The sequence below is a fragment of the Anabrus simplex genome, chromosome 2 (genome assembly GCF_040414725.1).
Source record: "Anabrus simplex isolate iqAnaSimp1 chromosome 2, ASM4041472v1, whole genome shotgun sequence".
Lineage (NCBI taxonomy): Eukaryota > Metazoa > Arthropoda > Insecta > Orthoptera > Tettigoniidae > Anabrus > Anabrus simplex.
The window spans coordinates 273,983,298-273,995,905 of NC_090266.1; positions in this window are offsets into that span (position 1 = coordinate 273,983,298).

Below are 12,608 nucleotides of genomic sequence, written 5' to 3' on the forward strand. Positions count from 1 at the left end.
ACGCAACCTGATCGCAGATGTGTACGTCCATATGGTGATTTCACCTGTTGTGCGGCCATTCATGAACAGCATTCCCGAGGGTGTTTCCAACAGGATAATGCACGCCCGCATGCCACGTGTGGGACATCATTGGACGACAACCCCAGCGTCATCCACAACCGGCATTAACCGTCTGTGTATTGACCGACCAAGTGCAACCGGCATGGAAATCCATCCCACAGACGGACATCCGGCACCTGTACGACACAATGCATGTACGTTTGCAAGGCCTGCATTCAACGGTCAGGCGATTGCACCGGTTATTAATGGATTGGCATGGAACATTTGCGATGGCTTTCTTCGCACGGATATTAACTTGTAGCCTTGTACCTTTAATCAATTAAATATGTTACATCGGCAAATATATTGCCAAAATTTCCATATTATACATTCCTTATTTCAAGGTGTTTGTATATGTTTCTACCAGTGTAATTATGCTTCAGTTGTAGGAAGAGATTTAATGCTTGGTTTTGGTAAATGATATTCTCCTTAACGTAAGGAGTGATTTCATGTGTACCGTACGAAAGGGCATCTGCTTTATATGAGAATACATATTCCTTTATCTCTGTTTAGATGTTCCAATACAGACAGAAAATATAATATAAATTGTAAGTAGTTTAATTATGAAGTAAAATCTTGAATGTATCCGCAAATGATATCCGTTAACCCATGTGTTTCGACATCCTCTTTTATTTCGGTAAATTTTAAAAGTATCCCTGTTGAAAATTTTAAAATGGAAATCCTGACTTTCAAAAACCACATCTGTAAGGAAGCGCCGTCTACGGAAATGATTGTTGTAACTGCTGAGATTTCATGTAAAATGTATCAGCACCTCCGAGGTTTATTTAACGCTGGGACATACTGTTAAACTGGAAACAAATGTGACGTTCTGAGCATCCAGGAAACACATCGTGAAAAATCACATATAGCACCTACGCTTTGCATTCATTACATCAGCCACTCCACAATTTCAAGAAATCTGATCGGGAGGAATTCTCATCACAGCTAAATATGGCTGTCGACAGTATTTCGGCTAAGCGTGGGGGCTACGATGATTTTATAACTCGTTTTCAACAGATTTCAAAGAAGTAAATCCCAAATGACTCATGAAATCTATATCCCAGGTTTAACGAAGTAGGAAAATAGAGTCCTTGTCTCAAAATCTCAATATAGCCTCCTAAACTAATTCATTCTCTTATGAAATCACCTAGATCTCCAAGATCCTCTGTTACATGAACACAATTTTTGCGTACACAAAGCGGAATCAATAGCTATAGACAGCCTCTGACTTAGATATGTTGACCAACTACTGGAAGAACTAGAGAACATTTCGTCGTCTATCTAAGACCAAACAACCCTATCCAGTACTGTACATTATAACGTTACTGCATATCAGGATGCATACATCAGATTATCATGAATGTGAAACCTAATGAAGAACTCAAAATGATATTATCACATCTTGTCGAAACCAGCAGTATTCAACCCTGTGCCATTTACTGGTGAGCAACTTTCCGACATCGTCGTTTCCAAAAACCACAAAAGAATTTTCTGGGACGTAAAAGCAATAATATCATTTAGATATCGTCGTAAAGCGCAATAACGTAAAAATCGCCTAGTTTGGATAAAGTTATGTATTAAACGTTACCGGACATCTTTCCCTAGCGTTTATTTTTTCCTAAAATATTTTCTCCCTAGACCATTTTCCCTCAGCTCAATTCTGCATTTCTTTCCCTCGCAACATTACATTTAACAACAATTATATTTTCTTCCATGGAAATGGTGTAAACATTTCTATTAAAGTGTCAAGCGAATCTCAAATTATAACCTCATCCCGGAATGGCAAAAAACTAAATTTCAATGGGCACGTATATCACAGGAGAGATTCCAGAGGCTAGAAGGAGTATTGGATGTGTAATGCGAAGCCATAATGTAGAACAACTGGCATACCAAAGGTTCTGGAAGTACTGTACAATAAATGCAGTGGAAGAAGGAATGTATGTTCCTGCTCCCAATTAGGTGCAAGTTCGGGCAGAACTTACTTATAATCGTTTAAAGAGAAGAGCAAACGGTACATCCTGAAGGGTACTCCGTTACAATTAATTAGAACATAATTGCCGAGAGTTGCATCCGGTGATTTATCTGAATAGAAAAACATAAATAGAACCCCTAGACAGGAATGTAAGGGAGAACAAATATCTTTAAGTCACACCAACACCGACTGGTCTTGTGGCGACGATTTAAGAGAAGCATCCGACCGATATTAAAAACATTGAAGGGAGGCAATTTCTTGTTAAGTATTTCCTATGAAGAGGAATATGTAGAACCTGACGAAGAACGAGTTTTGGTGTTTGGTTAAAGAAGAAACGTGGAGCTTCTACTGCAATCAGAGACTTGGAATGTTTATTCTACCTTCACGACCACCCCAAATATATTTACACAAATTTTCACTAATTTAGGAGTGGTATCCCCAAGTAATGAGGACATAAATCATCTTAACAGTTTTACTCTCTTTCTCACCAAAAAATGCATATTTATATGTTTGCAGGCCGTGGGACGTGCCCTTGACGATTTATAACACAGCACCCCCAAACCGCCACCCCCCCCCCTCACTCCTTTCGCCGATAGCCAGTGTTATGTTCTGTTTTCAAATTGCCAGTATCAACTCCGCACTCTCAGCTTTTTCTGGTACCGAGAAATCATGCTGATATTCCCACTTGTGCCAGTCAATGTACTGTAAGGTACAAAGTAGAGGTCTAGAACGAATGTGCATTGATCCTCACAGTGCATCATAAAGAACTGGAACGCATTCCATTTTAGATGTCGCCTTCATACCAGTTGAAGATGTATCAGATGCACATGAAACGTTGCTTGTGGAACTACCTGAAGAACTTGGTCAAACTGTAGAATACTTCAAGACAACGTACATCTCTGGTAGGCCGAGAAGGGGAAGAAGACGCCCATTTCCACCCAGATTAACTCCACAACATTGGAATTATTATTGTACGACAATTCATGGTGAACATCGCACCAATAGCCTTTCTGAAGGATGGCATAACAGATTCCGACCAGTTGTAGGAAGACATCACCCTTCCGTATACCTATATACAGTAGCTCTCACAGAGATTCAGAAGTAATAGATTGACACGGAAACAGGGCTAATTTTACTATCCCTAAGATAAACAAAAGAGGAAATCCGAAAAGGAAATGACTAAAGGTGCAGCAAAGAATACGTTCCATTATTGTGGATTGCACCTCTCGTAAAGGGGAAGAAAGTATTTTAGAATATTTCAGAATGCTGGGTCATCATTGCACACTATGAAACTGAACTGCATGTTAAGGCATTTTATGTTTGGTAGTACATTTCACTGAAAATGACGCATGCGTTTGTTGTTGGATGAGCGGTCAACGAGAAAGAAAGCTTTGAGGGAATTGTATTTTGGGTAAAGTGTTTGTAAAGAAATAGATTCCGGGGGTGTGGAAATATGTGTCTAGGGAATAATGACCGTGAATCCGAATTTAGCGGTGAAGCATTTAGATTCAAAATCTTAATACGGTCAGAAGGATTCTTGAATTGGTATTTTAAATTGAAAAGATGCCTAATAGGTGACTTTAAGCGAAGGTTATTTTTATTCTAAAGCCTGGTAAGGAGATAAATGATCCAAAGATGTTCCGATCCACCTTGTTGTCGAGTCACAAATTAAGCTCCTTAAGATACTAACTTTTATTCAGATGATGCATTCCGTAGATTATAATTTAAACCAGGAGCAAGCTGGCTTTAGATGAAGTCATTCATACTCGGATAAAATACGTAATTCTACTTAATATATATCGAATTTTGTTTCCAGAAACGTCTTGCAAAAAGGTCCACATTTTGTGAACTTGAATGCTGCTTCCGATACAGCCAATCGTCACCTGTTAATTCATAAACGAATGACTACAAAAGTATAAGGATAATCTATCGCCCTCTGCATAGCAGAGGATCCACAGAGGATGAATCTTCAAGTTAATTCTGGTCCCTTCAGAAATCTGAGTAGAGGGCTCCCACAGCATAGCGCTCTTGTATCTTCTATTCCATATACTTGACTTAATTCCTTAAACTCTTGTTGAGGAGCATAGGGCTGAGACAAGGTTTCACCATCTGGATCTGTGATGTGCCATGTGTTTCAGTTTTTCCCATGTATACCCAAGCTTCTCACTCTCTGTCTGCACTGATCTTCTCCATGTCATCTTAGGTCTTAGTCTCCTGCTCTGCCCCTGGGGATTCTACTTGAGAGCTTGTTTTGCTATGCTGTCTCAGGTCTACACAGTGTATGGCCAATCCACTGCTACATTATTTTCTTAATATTGCGTTCAATCGGTAATTGGAGCGTTCTCTTCCACAGTTCCTCATTTGACACCACTTCTGGCCAGTATATCCCTAAGATGTTTCTAAGACATTTGTTCACAAATATCTGCGTCTTCCGTGTCAAAGATTTGGTCACTTTCCAGGTTTCACATGCATAAATCAGTACAGACTTAACATTGCTACTGAAGATCCGCAGTTTTGTTCTCATACTGAGTTCTTTAGACCTCCATATAGGACGGAGTGTTACTAACGCACCATTTGCTTTGTTCAAACGGCTGGTCACATCTTGTTCTGCCCCTCCGTTCACCGTTACAATGCTTCCTAGGTAGCAAAAGCTATTCACTCTCTCTATAACACTCCCATCCAATTGCAGTGGAGTGTTATTTCAGTTTATCAATCGCACTTCCTTTGTCTTCTTAATGTTAATCCAAAGTCGAACTTCCTGTGCTTCAGTTTCCAGGTCTTTAAGCTTAATTTCCGTATCTTTATGACTATGAGCAAGTAAGCATAGGTCATCGTCAAAGTTCAAATCTTCCAATCGTTGAGTAAGATTCCACTGGATTCTCAATTATCGATTCTTGCGCTTCTCATGACAACATCAAGAGTCATAAGGAACAGTATGGGTGAATGTAGACATCCTTGTTTCACACCAGTCTTAACTTCAATTGGTTCCGGCACACGTCCTCTATGTTCCACCTTACATGTATACTTATCATACATGCAATTAATCAGACTGATGATCTTCTTGGAAATGTCAAAGTTCTTCATTGCTCTCCAGATCATAACCCTAGAAATGCTGTCGAAGGCCTTCTCAAAGTCAATAAAGATCAAATACGAAGATGACTGGTATTCTCCTGATTGCTCTGCCATTATCCTTAAGATATTAACCTGACCTGCACAGGAGTGGCCTTTTCTTCAGCCTGCACTTTTCTCAGCTTACTGTCCACATACACTTTGATCTTGTCGAGAATGACTCGTGAAAGAACCTTGATGGGCACAGAGAGCAGTGTGATACCACGCCAGTTGTCGCAAACCGATAAGTCCCCTCTCTTCGGAAGTTTGATAAGCAGCCCTTTGTTCCATTCTTCTGAGAAGATCTCCTTTCCCAGAAAGCAGAAATCAGTGGAGGCAGTAAATCTGCAGATACCTCTAGATTTGGTTTGAGATCTTCACATATGACATTATCCAGTCCTGGAGCTTTGTCATTCTTTAGGTGTTTGATGGCGTTTACTATTTCTTGTTTTGTTGGTGGCCCACTGCTGATCCGTCGGTCTTCTGGTATATTTTCATCCTCCTCCTCTGGTTCCTCAGTTTGTTCTGTAATCCGGTTCAAGACTTCCGTAAGATACACTCTCCATCTCTTCATCTGCTCTTGCTCGGAGGTAAGAAAGTGGCCACCTTTATTATTAATTGGCTTACTACCATCACATTTCTTCTTGGCCAATTGTTTTATGATGGTATGGACAGTTCTTACATCTTCAACTTCCACTTCATGCTCCGCTTCTCTGGGTAACTTATTAATAAACGTCCTTTTAACCCTGCGAAAGCAGCGCTTAACTGATCGATTGATGGCAGCGTATTCCTTGTGGGTCCTCTCTTTAGCATCTCGTATTTTAGCGGCATTTTCTTGGTTTTAGCGATTATTCTCTCTTCAGTTAAGTTCCAAGTGTCTTGTGAAATCCAGTCAGGTATTCTTCTTTTTCAATCCAAGTACCGCCTCATAGGTTAAGTTGAACGCTTCTTTAGCCTTAGTGCAAAGTTGGTCGATATCCTTGATCTCATCCAGATTCAGATAGCCCAGCTCTTCGTACCGATTTCGAAGTTCTATTGAGAACTCTTCTTTGATGGTAGTCTCCTTCAGCCTTCTGGTGTTATATTTAACTCTACCATATTGACCTGATCGTCTCACTGATGCTATCTTAATGCGTGTAGTTGCTGTGACTAAATGGTAGTCACTACCAACGTATGCTCCTCTTCTATTTCTCACATCGAGTAGAGAGGTGCGCCAGTTCCTTGTTATGGCAAAATAGTCAATCCGGTTTTCAGTCTTATGATCCGGAGAGACCAAGGTTACCTTATGGCATTCTCTGTGAGGGAAAATGTTACCACCAATAACCAATCCAAACATACCACACATATCGATGAATCGTTCTCCATTATCATTTCGGGTTCTCATGCCATGCCTTCCCATAATTTGCTCTAGGTCTTGGTTACCACTTCCAATTTTTGCATTTAAGTCTCCCACTACCATAAGAATATCTCTTTTCCGTATACTTAATAAAGTTTCATGTAGCTTACTATAAAATATATCTATCTCCTCTTCTTCAGCCATCTCCTGCGGTGCATAACATTGTACTAAGGTAACCGGTCTTTGTCTAGTTACAAATCGTGCGGTGATTATCCGCTCAGAAATAGGATGCCACTCTAACAAACTCATCTTTGCTGTGCTACTCAGTAGTAGCATGGTTGTCATCCTCTCTTCCTGAATACAACAGAGTACTTCCATTCCTAGTTCTTATTTCTATAAAATTCCGGATCCATGGCTAAATGGTCAGCGCGCTGGCCTTTGGTCCAAAGAGTCCCGGGTTCTATTCCCGGCCAGGTCGGGGATTTTAACCTTCATTGGTTAATTCCTATGGTTCGGGGTCTGGGTATGTGTGCCGCCTTCTGCATTAGGTGCAGGTCACCTATCAGGCGTCAATTCGAAAGACCTTCACCAGGCTTCTCCGGAGACCACACGTCAAAAAACGAAATTTCTCCCAAACCTGTCCATCTCGTCTAACTGTCCGTCGATACCGTATCATTTCCATTCACACATCTTCGAGTTTCCCAGTCTGCTAAATGGTCTGCATGTTCCAAAATCCAATTCGAATATCCTTTTTCATAGTATGTGTCACGTCTTTTGAATCAGTCCGGCTATTTCTTGTTTCGTTTTTTTGAAGAGGTTCATTCGGGTTAGCATGAGTTACCGGCCAAAGCGCCCTGGTCTGGTCGGGGGCTGCCCCTTTCCGCTTCCAGGCATTCGGGAGTTTTCTGTTGGGGTTCTCTCCCTTAGACTTTAGGGATCCCTCCCCTTCCCTACGAGGCCGTGGTTGCTAATCCTATTTACTCCGGAGAGGTGCGTTGCCTTTTCTGCCTGTTCCACCGTTCCAAGAACTCTTCTTTCCGCCTTCACTGCCATTGAAGACTTCAGCAGAGTTCACCAGAACCGCGTTATCCGTTGCTTTTCAGGGTTCCTGCAGGGCTTTCACAGTTACAGTGGCGGTACCGGGGCACACAAAGTCTCCACTGTACTTCGCCCCTGCAAGCCATCCCATACTTCACGCCGTTGTCTGTCTCCCACCACGAGGAGGAGGGGTTGGACTTGTAAGAGACTATTCCATAATATACAGCATATACAAATTACCTGTATACTGAAAAGGCTATTAATTATTTTCCCTTTTGCGGATGACCAGTGTATGGAAACCAAATCCAGATTATTCAGTAACTTTAAATCTTGCTTAGAAAACTGCCCATCTAAGGTTTCGACATACTACAAGGACAACTATCTAAAGCCAAATCAACATATTACATTATTCTATCTACAAAATCGTAATGCACACCAAATACTCGACACCGCAAGTGAAGGAAAACGAAAAGAAAACCGCCATTCACTACCTTTAAGTGGAGCTCGATTGTTCTGTAACGCTTAAATGATATTGTCAGTTTGTTACCATGGAGGTAAGAGGATCGAACAACATTCTATGAATATCACAGGATCCAGCTGGGCTGCACATCCAATTACTGCACGTTCTACAGTGCACTGCAGTTAATATATATAAATGATATGATTAAAGAAGTGGAATCAGAGATAAGGCTTTTTGCGGCTTATGTTTTTCTGTATAGAGTAATGAATAAGTTATAAGATTGTGAGCAACTGCAAAATGACCTCGATAATGTTGTAATAATGTTAAAAGTGAAGTTGTGAGTTTCGTAAATAGGAAAAGTCCTCTCAGTTTTAATTACTGCGTTGATGGGGTGAAAGTTTCTTTTGAGGATCATTGAAAGTACCTAGGTGTTAATATAAGGAAAGATCTTCATTGGAGTAATCACATAAATGGGATTGTAAATGAAGAGTACAGATCTCTGCACGTGGTTACGAGGGTGTTTAGGGTTTGTAGTAAGGATGTGAAGGAGAGGGCATATTAGACTCTGGTAAGACCCCAACTAGTGTAAGGTTCCAGTGTATGGCACCCTCACCGGGAATACTTGATTCAAGAACTGTAAAAAATCCAAAGAAAAGCAGCTCCATTTGTTCTGGGTGATTCCCGACAAAAGAGTAGTGTTACAAAAATTTTGTAACGTTTGGGCTGGGAAGACTTGGGAAAAAGGAGACGAGCTGCTCGACTAAGTATTACCTATGTTCCTACCTATGTTCCGAGCTCTCAGTGGAGAGGAGGCGTGAATGACATTAGTAGGCGAATAAGTTTGAGTGGTGTCTTCAAAAGTAGGAAAAATCACCATATGAAGATAAAGTTGGAATTCAAGAGGACAAATTGGGGAAAATATTAGTTTATAGGAGTTAGGGATTTGAGTAACTTATGAAGGGAGATGTTCAATAAATTTCCAATTTCTTTGCAATTATTTAAGAAAAGGTTAGGAAAACAACAGATAATGAATCTGCCACCTGGACAACTGCCCTAAATGTGGATCAAGATTGATTGATTGATTGATTGATTGATTGATTGATTGATTGATTGATTGATTGATTGATTGATTGATTGATTGATTGATTGATTGATTGATTGATTGATTGATTGATTGATCACTGTTTCTCTACAGCCTAGTACGCCTCTCCGTTACGACAGAGTACAGTCTATTGCAAAATGGTTGACACTGCCTTGATTGATACCTGCCATATACAGTAGTTATCGATTTTCTTAGGCAAATAAAATGTAGAAAAGTTATAAAATTCGTATATGTAGGAGTTTCTTACATTGAAGTAATGATACTTCTTGTTACATCGCTTACTGAATTGACGTCTTATTCTGTATGTAGGGTTTTAGAGAACATCTCACTTTCGTGCCTATCAACACATTCTCCTTCGTTTCACTGATCCCCATCTAAATAGTTGAATCACTATCTTCCTCTTCTTTACTCAGTTATGAGGTGATAATATCCTTAAAATTGAAATGTAGTGTAGATATGAGAAGGGTCAGAAACTTCATGCAGCAGTAGGTTGGAATGTAACAAGCATCTTCTCATCCGCTCTAGTTAGAGTTGGATAAATATTAGGAGTTCTGCTGTAGGCCAATTTTATTATTAGGGGCGTGACATCTGACTGGCATAGTCATTGGGGACTCCCCAAGTCAGCCGTGATTTGAAACCTGACCATGAAACTACTTAATTTGAAATGAGAAATTACATCCCTGTGATTTGGATTCCACGTAAAACTGGAGGACCCCTGGCTACGATCTCAACATTAGCAGTCAGTATAACTACAAGCTTGATTGCTTACTAACTTGCTTGCTTGCTTGCTTTCTTGTGGTTCATGGTTCATAATCCGGCCATGGAAACTCTGAGCTGCAAATCTTTTTCCGATTTTAAATCACTACTATTGGCAAATATTGGACTGGTACCTTTAGTGCAATTACCAGGCGCCTTCTCCGTTTCTAGTCTTACAGCCGGGTGGTACGTGACGAACTACCTCCGGTCACAGAGACTGGCTGAGCTGATAGTGCTCCAATTATGCCTGTCCCCACAGGATATCAAACACAGATTTTGGACCGTAGAGTGGCAGTTTGCTCCCGCTCAATACCGCGTGCTTTCTGAATTTATGTGGTCACTTATTATGTATTAGAATGTGTCTATCTGCACTGTTGTGTGAATCCACGCCAGAAGCCACGTGGAGTAGCATATTTATTTCAAGTGACTGGGCTCCTATAATTTCTACATAACCGACACGCAATACGGCTTCAAACTCATTTTCATTAACATACATTAGTAGGGATTGGAAAACTTAGCATTTGCGATAGCTGCTAATTATTTTGGAGTTAAAAATCAGATTTTGATAGCTGTAAGGTGTGGTGAAACACTCCGTTACCGAAATTTGAAACACCAAAATATGCGAATTTCAATACAGATTATTCTTCATACAAACCACTAGATTCTAAATTTCAGAGTGACAGGCGTTCCCTAATATCCAGAAATAGTACTGATTAGTAGTTTACATCTCATGTGTGTTGTGAATAGGGTTGCCAGGTTATTGAAATGCCAATAAGGGACAGCTCATGTCGTCACCACATAACGCAATTTTTCAAGAAAACATTGAGATAATTATCTACACTAGGTATAATAACGTTGTAGGCACACACTTTATTACAGTATTTCGCTGTTTCCGTCCGCCTCCGTGGTGTGGTGGTTAGTGTGATTAACTGCGACTCCCGGAGGACCGGGTTCGATTCCCGGCTCTGCCACGAAATTTTAAAAGTGGTACGAGGGCTGGAACGGGATCCACTCAGCCTCGGGAGGTCAACTGCATAGAGGGGGATTCAATTCCAACCTCAGCCATCCTCGAAGTGGTTTTACTGAGCTCGATAGCTGCAGTCACTTAAGTGCGGCCAGTATCTAGTATTCGGGAGATAGTAGGTTCGACCCCCACTGTGTGCAGCCCTGAAAATGGCTTTCCGTGGTTTCCCATTTTCACATCAGGAAAATGCTGGGGCTGTAACTTAATTAAGGCCACGGCCGCTTCCTTCCCACTCCTAGCCCTTTCCTGTCCTATCGTCGCCATAAGACGTATCTGTGTCGGTGCGACGTAAAATAACTAGCAACAACAACAACGAAGTGATTTTCCATGGTTTCCAACTTCCCCTCCAGGCAAATGCCGAGATGGTACCTAACTTAAGGCCACGGCCGATTCCTTCCCACCGAACTCGATAGCTGCAGTCGCTTAAGTGCGCCAAGTATCCAATATTCGGGAGATAGTAGGTTCGAACCCCACTGTCGGCAGTCCTGAAAATGGTTTTCCGTGGTTTCCCATTTTCACACCAGGAAAATGCTGGGGCTGTACCTTAATTAAGGTCACGGCCGCTTCCCTCCCACTCCCAGCCCTTCCCTGTCCCATCGTCGCCATAAGACCTATCTGTGTCGGTGCGACAAAAAGCAACTAGCAAAAAAAAGGATTTCTTCCCTCTTCCTTGTCTCTCCCTTCCAATCTTCCCATTCCCCCGCAAGGCCCCTGTTCAGCATAGCAGGTGAGGCTACCTGTTCGAGGTACTGGTCATTCTCCCAGTTGTATCCCGCGACCCAAAGTCTCATGCTCCAGGACACTGCCCTTGAGGCGGTAGAGGGGGGACCCTTCGCTGAGTCCGAGGGAAAGATCAACCCTGGAGGGTAAACAGATTAAGAAGAAGAAGAAGAAGAATATTTCGCTGTTTCATTTCCTACGTAAAAATTATAAAACCCGTAGTTTTCTTCACTTTCAGCCGTTCTCAATAATTTGTAATATCCGAAGCCATCACTTTTCAGTTTCGACTCAGTTAATTCACAACTTAATTTCTTCAGTCTGCCGAAACTAATTTTGATTACTACCAGAAAAAGAAAACATATATGGTGATAGTATTATACTTGAAAACAATAAACAATTAAAATAGGATGACATGGTTCGATCTTAAAAGTACATCATCAAATTCTATCAAATCACACTCAAATATTTGTTTATTTCTGTATAACTACTTATCTAAAAATCTGGAATCTCCCACGGTTGATTATTCCCTCGGAGTCTGCGAGGAATCCCTCCTGTACCGCATCAACGGCAGCGTCCTGGAGCGTGAGACTCTGGGTCCGGGACACAACTGGGTAAGAGGACCAGTACCTCGCCCAGGCAGCCTCACCTACTATGCTGAACAGGGGCCTTGTGGGGGAATGGGTAGATTGGAAGGGATAGACAAGGAAGAGGGAAGGTAACGGCCGTGGCCTTAAGTTGGGTAACATCCCGGCATTTGCCCAGGGGAGAAGTGGGAAACCACGGAAAGTCACTTCGAGGATGACTGACGTGGGAATCGAATTCACCTGTACTCAGTTGACCTCGCGAGGCTGAATGGACCCCATTCCACTCCTCGTATCACTTTTCAAATTTCGTGTTAGAGCCTGGGAATGGAACCCGGGTCTCTTGGGGGTGGCAACAAATTACACTAACCACTAAACCACAGAGTCGGACGAGAAACTCATATACGAATAT